We start from the raw sequence: 9,855 nt of genomic DNA on the forward strand, positions 1-9,855 counted from the left end.
ATCCAGGAGGGTTGGAACTGGGTTCAAATTCTTCTCCTGACACTTGCTTGCTATATGACCCTGCACAAATCATTTTATTCCTCTGAGCTCCAGTTTTCTCACCTGTAACAGGGGGATAAGTACATCTATACTACCTATCTCACAGGGATGTTGTGAGGTTCAAATAAAAGAATGCATATGTAGCACAGTTTTAAAAATTGTTTTTTTCTTTTGATGTTGTTCATTTTTACATTAATAAAATTTATCTTATTATCTTTTCTTCCCTCCCAGAGAGCCAAAATAATAGTTTTAAAGAGGGGGAAAAAAGGAATAAGGGGAGAAATCTTCCTTTCCCACCCACCCACTCCCAGCAAAACTTTGTGCCATATAGAAGTCTGAAAATCCTTTCAATGTTCCACAACTTTGCACAGGGATGGGTAGGAGCCAACTCTCCCCAGCTTTGAGAGTAGCTATTACATTTTCAGGGTGATCATTTATACCACACAAATCACCAATTGCTACCCATTGAGACCTGATTTATAGTTTTGTTGATTGACTAAGCTTAAGAACATCTTAATAATGCAGATTAAACTTAAGTGTGTGAATATGTTCACTTTTTTTTAGAAATCCTGGTTGTAAAATATACTCCTAGATTCTTTCACATTTTCCCCACGTTGACTCTCTTAATATTCTTGAATTTTTAAAATTAAATTATTTATTTTTAGTTTTCAACATTCACTTCCATAAGTTTTAAATTTTTCCCCCTCCCTCCCCAAGACAGCTTGCCATCTGATATGGGTTCTACACATACATTCCTATTAAACACATTTTCACATTAGTCATGTTGACTAGAAGAATTATAACAAATGGGAAAATCCATGAGAAAGAAAAAAAACAAAATAAAAAAAAAGAAAATAGTCTGCTTCGTTCTGCATTCTGATACCATAGTTCTTTCTCTGGATGTGGCTGACATTTTCCATCATGTGTCCTTTGGAATTGTTTTAGATCCTTGCATTACTGAGAAGGACTAAGTCTATCAAAAATCAATCTTCACACACTTTGGCTGTTACTGAATACAATGCTTTCCTGGTTCTTTTCCCCTCACTCAACATCAGTTCATGTAGGTCTTTCCAGGTTTCTCTGAAGTCCGTCTGTTCATCATTTCTTATAGCACAATAGTAATCCATTACATTCATATACCATAACTTGTTTAACCATTCCCCAGTTGATGGGCATCCCCTTGATTTCCAGTTCTTGGCCACGACAAAAAGAGCCGCTATAAATATTTTTGTACATGTGGGTCCTTTTCCCATTTTTATGATCTCTTTGGGATTCATCCCTAGAAGTATTGCTGGGTCAAAGGGCATGCATGTTTTTATAGCCCTTTGGGCATGGTTTCAAATTGCTCTTCCAGAATGGTAGCATCAGTGATTTAGAGCATTTTTTTTCATATGACTATAGATAGCTTTAATTTCTTCCCCTGAAAACTGCCTGTTGGAGCCAAGATGGTACAGTAAAAGCAGGGACTTGCTTGAGCTCTCCCCCAAACTCCTCCAAATTTCTGTAAAAAATTACTCCAGGGACAGCTAGGTGGCACATTGAATAGAGTACTGGCTCTGGAGTCAGGTGTACCTGAATTCAAATCCGGCCTCAAATACATAACACTTACTAGCTGTGAGACCTTGGGCAAGTCACTTAACCCCAATTGCCCAGCCTTCCCCCCTCAAAAAAAAGACAAAAAAATGTACTCTTAACAAATTCTAGAGCTACAGAACCCACAAAATGACAGAGTGAAACCCATCTCCAGTACAAGACATCCTGGAAGGCGGACAGGAAGGGTCTATCTCACTGGGTTGGAAGTGGAGCACAGTCCAGTGTGGTCCATGCCAGCATAGACTGGACTGAGCAGACATCAGGGGACTGAATCACTGGCAGCTGTGGCAATTTCCACACTTTTCCACACACAAATGCCAAAGATAAATAGAAGGTCAGTGGGGAAACTCTGTTGGACCTGGGTGAGAAAAGAATGTGATCTAGCCCCAGCCCTGGGCTGGTGGAGGTTGTGGTGGTGGTGGTAGCAGCAGCAGTAGCAGCTGCTTCTGGAACTCCAGGACCATAGATGGTGGGGGGGATCAAGTAGCTGATGCAAAGATAATTGTGGGGAATTCTTCACTTTGCCCTGCTTGGATCTGGGTCTCAGTCTTGGGTGGCGATCCTGAGGTGAGGAGGAGCTCTAGGGTGGCAGAATTTGTGGCAGCTGTGGAGAGGGAGTCCTCCTCTCAGTTACAGAAAAGAGTGCCTGTGGCCACTCACAGATCAGAGAACAGGCCAGGAGAGGACTAAAAACCTCTCCTTTGATCCTACAACCTTAGAGAAGCTGAAAATTTATAGGTGCCTAGAAGTAGCTCTGACAACATCTGCACAAAAGCCCTGAAAATTGGGACAGAGCACTCTCCACTCTGAAAGCAAAGTCCTACCTTGACAAAGAGCTCAAAAGTCAAGTAATTGGCTGGGAATGTGAGCAAACAGTGTAAAAAAAACAGACCATGGAATCTTACTTTGGTGACAAAGAAGATCGAAACAGAAAACCAGAAGAAGACAACAAAGTCAAAGCTCCTACATCCCAAACCTCCAAAAAAATATGAATTGGTCACAGGTCATGGAGGAACTAAAAAAGGATTTTGAAAATCAAGTAAGAGAAGTAGAGGGAAAATTTGTGAAGAGAAATGAGAGTGATACAAGAAAATCATGAAAAATGAGACAATAGTTTGCTAAAGGAGATCCCCAAAAATACTGCAGAAAATAACACCTTAAAAAATAGACTAACCCAAATGGCAAAAGAGGTCTAAAAAGCCAATGAGGAAAAGAATGCTTTAAAAAGTAGAATTGACCAAATGGAAAAGGAGGTCCAAAGCTCACTGAAGAAAATAATTCCTTAAAAATTAAAATGGAGCAAATGGAAGCTAATGACTTTATGAGAAATCAAGAAATTATAAAACAGAACCAAAAGAATGAAAACTGCCTGTTCACATCCTTTGACCATTTATTCCCAATTGGGGAATGACTTGTATTCTTGTAAATTTGACTCCGTTCTCTGTATATTTTAGAAATGAGGCCTTTGGGGTGGATAGGTGGCACAGTGAATAGAGCACTGTCCCTGGAGTCGGGAGGACCTGAGTTCAAATCCAGCCTCATACACTTAACACTTACTAGTTGTGTGACCTTGGGCAAGTCATTTAACCCAAATTAACCCTGCTCCAAAAAGCAAAAAAAAAAATGAGGCATTTATCAGAGACACTGATTGCAAAGGCTTTGTTTATGCAAAACCTTTTCAATTGAATGTAATTAAAATTATCCATTTTAAATTTCATAATGTTCCCTATCTCTTGTTTGGTCATAAATTCCTCCATTTTCCATAAATCTGACAGATAGACTATTCCTTGCTCCCCTAATTTGTTTATAGCATCAGCCTTTATATCTAGATCATGTACCCTTTTGGACTTTATTCTGGTATACAGTGATAGACGATGGCCTGTCTCCAGTTTCTGCCATACTATTTTCCAGTTTTCCCAATAGTTTTTGTCAAACTGTGAGTTCTTATCCCCAGATCTGGGGTCTTTGGGCTTATCAAACAGTAGATTGTTATAATCATTTCCTACTGTGTCTTGTTTACCTAACCCATCCCACTATCTTATTATGATTATTCCTCTATTTCCTAGCCAGTAACAAGTGGTTTTGATGATTGCTGCTTTATAATACAATTTAAGATCTAGTATGGCTAGGCTAACTTCCCTAACATTTCTTTTCATTACTTCCCTTGATATTCTGGACCTTTTATTCTTCTAGATGAATTTTGTTATTATTTTTTCCTAGCATTATAAGTAATTTCTTGGTAGTTTGATTGGTATGGAACTGAATAAGTAAATTAATTTAGATAGAATTGTCATTTTTATTATATTGATTTGGTCTAACCATGAGCAATTAATATTTCTTCAATTGTTTTAAATTTGTTTTTATTTGTGTGAAAACTATTTTGTAATTGTGTTCATATAGCTCTTGGGTTTGTCTTGGCAGGTAGACTCCCAAGTATTTTATGTTGTCTAAAATTATTTTAAATGGAATTTTTCTCCCTACTTATTCCTGCTGGGGTTTTTTGGTCACTTATAGCAATGATTTAGTTGGGTTTATTTTATATACTATTCAGGGGTGGAGAACCTGTAGCCTCAAGGTCACATGTAGCCCTCTTATTTGTTCTGTGACATTTGGATTCAGTCAAAGGGTCACGCTCGAAGACCTGGAGGGCCATATGTGATCTCGAGGCTCCCCGTCCCTGCTATGACTTTGCTAAAGTTGTTAATTGTTCCAATTATTTTTTCATTGATTGTCTAGGGTTCTCTAACTGTACCATCCTACTGTCTGCAAAGAGCAATACTTTTGTTTCCTTGTTTCCCTTTCTTATTTCTTTAATTTCTTTTTCTTATCTTATTGCTATAGCTACCATTAGCGGTACGATATTGAATAATAGTGGTGAGAATGGGCATCTTTGCTCCACACATGATCTTATTGCCAAGGTTTCTAGCTTATCCCCATTACAGGTAATGCTTACTCATGGTTTCAGATAGATGCTACTTATCATTTATTAAAAGATCTCATTTATTCCTATACTTTCTGGTGTTTTTTCAAAAATATGAATTTGTATTGTATTTTGTCAAAAGTTTTTTCTTCATCTATTGATATGATTATATTATTTCTGCAGTTTTTGTTATTGATATTGTCAGTTGTGCCTATAGTTGTCCTAATATTGAGCGAGCTCTGCATTCCTGGTATAAATCCCATCTGGTCATAGTGTAATATCTTTGTCATATGTTGCTGTACTCTTTTTGCTAGAAATTTTTGCCTCAGTATTCATTAGGGCAATTGGTTTGTAGTTTTCTTTCTCTGTTTTGGTTTAGATATCATTATCATATTTCATGTCATAAAAGGAATTCGGTAGGACTTCTTTTCTTGTTTTTCCAAATAGCTTATATAGTTTTTCGAATTAATTGTTCTTTAAGTGTTTGGTGGAATTCACTTGTGAATTCATCTGGTCCTGAAGCTTTTTCCTTAGGCAGCTCATTGGTGGCTTAATTTCTTTTTCTAAGATGCAGTTATTTAAGTATTCTATTTCCTTTTCTATTAATCTAGACAGTTTATATTTTTGTAAACACTCATCCATTTCACTTAGGTTGTCAGTTTTATTGACCCCCGAATTGAGAAAATAACTCCTAATAGTTCCTTTAATTTCCTTTTCATGGTGAATTCCCCCCCCCCTACTTTTTGATAGTGGTCATTTGGTTTTATTTTGTCTTTTTTTGTAGTTAATTTTGGTTAATTTGTCAAATTAACCAAGGCGTTTACTTATTTAATTTAATTTTTTCTTAAAATCAACTCGTAGTTTATTTCTTAGTTCAATGTATTTTTTGCTTTTAATTTTATTAATCTCTCCCCTGATTTTCAGGATTTCCAATTTGGTATTTAGTTGGGGATTTTTAATTTGTCATTTTCTAGGTTTTTAATTGCACATCCAAATTGTTGATTTGCTCTTTGTCTCTTTTATTAATGTATGTATTTACAGATATAAAATTTCCCCTAAGTATGTCTTTGGCTGCATCCCAAACATTTTGGTATGATATCTCATTGTTATTCTTTTTAATGAGATTATTTATTATTCCTGTGATTTGTTCTGTGACTCACTCATTCTTTATGATTAGACTATTTAGTGTCAAATTAATTTTTGCTTCCACAGCCCTTTATTGATTGAAATTTTTATTGCATTATGACCCAAAAAGGGTGCATTTGATATTTCTGCTTTTCTGCAACAGATGATGAACATTATGCAGTACTATAATAAACATTATTTGTGACTCGTTCTATTTTCTGTGCTCTCTGTTAACAATGAGAGAGACAGTGTCATATAGTGAGTAGAGAGTTGGCCTCAAAGCATGGTTTTAGCCCACCCTTTGACACCTTCTGGCTGGGTTAATTGGGGCCAGGTCCTTCTCAGCACTCTGGACAGTTCTTTACCAACCTGCAGTCATTCATTTCTACCAATGAAATCACAATCCAATCCCTATACCTATTAAGAGAGCACCACAGCCCCAAGCGGTGGACCAAGCCATCCTTTCCCTGTTCTTGCTTTGATGGGGCACACACACCTACACATGCACCTGCCCACACACATACACACACTCACCACTACACAGTCCTTAGATTCTAATCTCTCTTGTTGCTATGGTCCATTATGTACATCATCTTATATGATTGTCACAGCAGCCTTGAAAATGAGAGAGTGCCTACTCAGTGCAGCAGCAGCCCTTCTTTCTCCACAGTGGTCAGCTATGACTCCCGACTCCCCAGCAACCATGTTGAAGGGACCCGCAGTTGGCATTGATCTTGGCACCACTTACTCCTGTGTGGGAGTCTTCCAACATGGGAAAGTGAAGATCATTGCTAATGACCAAGAAAACAGGACCACCCCAAGCCACGTCGCCTTCACTGACACAGAACATTTAATCGGTGATGCTGCAAAGAATCAAGTTGCAATGAACCCCACCAACACAGTTTTTGGTGCCAAATGTCTGATTGGTCACAGATTTGATGATGCTGTTGTACAATCAGACATGAAGCATTGGCCTTTTATGGTGATGAATGACACAGGCAGGCCTAAGGTCCAAGTGCAGTACAAAGGGGAGACCAAAAGTTTCTATCCAGAGGAAGTATCTTCTATGGTCTTGAACAAGATGAAAGAAATTGCTGAAGCTAACCTTGGGAAGATGGTCACAAATGCTGTGGCCACAGTACCAGCCTATTTCAATGATTCCCAACATCAGGCCACCAAAGATGCTGGAACCATAGCTGGTCTTAATGTGCTCTGAATCATCAATGAGCCAACTGCTGCTGCTATTGCTTATAGCTTGGACAAAAAGGTTGGTGCCGAGAGAAGTGTGTTGACCTTTGACCTTGGAGGTGGTACTTTTGATGTCTCCATTCTTACCATTGAAGATGGCATCTTTGAGGTCAAGTCCACAGCTGGGGACACCCACTTGGGTGGGGAGGACTTTGACAACCGAATGGTCAACCATTTCACTGCCATATTCAAGCGAAAGCATAAGGACATCAGTGAGAACAAGAGGGCTGTTCACCATCTCCACACTGTTTGTGAACGTACAAAGCATACCCTCTCTTCCAGTACCCAGGCCAGTATTGAGATTGACTCCCTCTATCGACTTCTATGCATCAATCACCCGGGCACATTTTGAAGAGCTGAATATTGATCTCTTCTGTGGCACTCTGGACCCTGTGGAGAAGGCCTTAAGAGATGCCAAGCTAGATAGGTCTCAGATTCATGACATTGTCCTGGTGGTGGTTCCACTTGAAGCCCCCAAATCCAGAAGCGTCTGCAAAACTTCTCCAGGACAATTGCATTTCCACTTGTTTACGGTACTGATAAAGTGCAATGTTGTTCACTTCTCTTCCTCTGCACACATTCAAGTATTCAGAATGCCCAGATGTACAGAGTGGCTTAAATGTTACTTTTAAACTGCTACTGCCTTGGCTACAAATGTGAGTCCTTTGATTTTAGGAAAGCTGTGTGGATGCTCTTTCTGGTGTGTTTAGTGGACCTCTTCAATGGTGGGTCCAGAAGAAGCCCCTCCAGGTGGGGCTGCTCCATCCCCTGGGAACACACCAGGCATGCCTCCCGGCATGCCCCCTGCACTCTGGCACAGCTTAGTAATGATGGGCTTGCAGACCTTCTCCAATTCTTTCTGCTGATGCTCAACAAGAGTATCAATCCTGATGAGGCTGTTGCTTGTGGTGCAGCTGTCCAGGCTGCCATTTTGTCTGGAGATGAATCTGAGAGTGTGCAGGACTTGCTGTTGGTGGATGTCACTCCTCTTTCCCTTGGAACTGAAACTGCTGGTGGAGTTATGACCGTCCTGATCAAACGCAATACCACCATCCCCCCCAAGCAGACACAGACCTTTACCACCTATTCAGACAATTCAGGTTTATGAAGGTGAGAGAGCAATGACAAAGGATAACAATCTGCTTGGCAAATTTGAGCTCACAGGAATGCCCCCCCCAGCACCCAGGGGTGTTCCTCAGATTGAAGAAACATTTGATATTGATGCAAATGGCATCCTCGATGTTTCTGCTGTGGATGAGAGCACAGGCAAGGAGAACAAGGGTACCATCACCAATGATAAAGGACGTCTGAGCAAAAAAGACATTGAGAGTATGGTCCAGGAGCCTGAGAAATACAAGGCTGAGGATGAAAAGCAGAGAGACAAGGAGTCTTCCAAGAATTCCCTTGAATCCTATGCTTTTAACGTGAAAGCATCGTAGAGGATGAAAACCTGCAAGGCAACATTAGTGATGAAGATAAACAGAAGATCCTTGCCAAATGTGATGAAATGATCAACTGGCTGGATAAGAACCAGACTGCTGAGAAGGAAGAATGTGAGCATCAGCAGGAAGAATTGGAGAAGGTCTGCAAGCCCATCATTACCAAGCTGTGCCAGAGTGCAGGGGGCATGCCGGGAGGCATGCCTGGTGTGTTCCCACAGGGGAGCAGCCCCATCTGGAGGGGCTTCTTCTGGACCCACCATTGAAGAGGTCCACTAAACACACAGAAGAAAGAGCATTCCACACAGCTTTCCCAAAATCGAAGGACTCAAATCTGTAGCCAAGGCAGTAGCAGTTTAAAAGTAACATTTAAGCCTCAGCAGCCACTACCCTAATCAGTCAGCAGCCATAGGCATCAAGACAAGATCCTTTATCAGCAAAAAGGTTATGACTTGCTCAAGGCTCATATGATGGTTAGCATTTTTAGCAATAAGGTGTTTTTAAATTAAGTTATGAACATTGGTTGTTTTTTTTTAGACATAATACTATTGCACACTTAATAGACTACTGTATTTTATAAACATGAGTTTTTATCTTTATTTTTGAAAAATTTATTTGGTATTTTATATTTCCTATGTTACATGTAAAAACAATTTAAAATTTTTTTCTTTTTAAAAAAATATTTATTTATTTATTGCTTTTTGGAGGCAGAAGTGCAGGGCAATTGGGTTAAGTGACTTGCCCAAGGTCACATGGCTAGTATGTGTTAAATGTCTGAGGCTGGATTTGAACTCAGGTCTTCCTGACTCCAGAGCAAGTGCTGTATTCACTGCACCACCTAACTGCCCCTTAACATTCATTTTTAAAGCTTCGATTTGCAAATTCTTTTCCTCCCTCCCTCCTTCTTCACCCCCCCCCCATTGAGAAGGCAAACAATTCAAGATAGGTTATACATGTTATGTTATGCAAAACATTTCTATAATAGTCATGTTGTGAAAGAAAACATAGACCAAAAAAACTTCTAGAAAAATAAAGAAAGTAACAAAAGAGGGGCAACTAGGTGACCCAGTGAATAGAGCACCAGCCCTGGAGTCAGAAGAACCTGAGTTCAAATATGGCCTCAGACACTTGACACACTTACTAACTGTGTGATCTTGGGCAAGTCACTTAACCCCAATTGCCTTGCCTTCCCCCCTACAAAAAGAAAAAAAAAAGAAAGTAAAAAAGTATGTTTCAATCTGTATTCAGACACCAATAATTATTTCTCTGGGGTTGGGTAGCATTTTTCATCATAGATCCTTCAGAGTTGTCTTGGATAAATGTATCTCTGAGAATAGCTAAGTCATTTACAGCTGATCATCCTACAATATTACTGTTACTTCAAAAACAGTACATTTCACCTTGCATCAGTTTATATGTCTTTCCAGGTTTTTCTGAGAGCATCATGCTCATCATTTTTTATAGCACAAGAGTGTTCCTTCACAATCATAC

At 39.4% G+C, this 9,855-nt stretch overlaps 1 pseudogene; it reads left to right on the forward strand.

Annotated features, from left to right (window-relative positions):
* Positions 1-6,380: 6,380 nt before the first annotated feature.
* LOC138156176 (heat shock cognate 71 kDa protein-like) lies at positions 6,381-8,643 on the forward strand (annotated as a pseudogene).
* The last annotated feature ends 1,212 nt before the right edge of the window (positions 8,644-9,855 follow it).

This window comes from Petaurus breviceps, unplaced genomic scaffold (genome assembly GCF_028583685.1).
Source record: "Petaurus breviceps papuanus isolate PSGF00001 unplaced genomic scaffold, PetGlider_PUasm1.0 99, whole genome shotgun sequence".
Taxonomy (NCBI): Eukaryota; Metazoa; Chordata; class Mammalia; order Diprotodontia; family Petauridae; genus Petaurus; species Petaurus breviceps.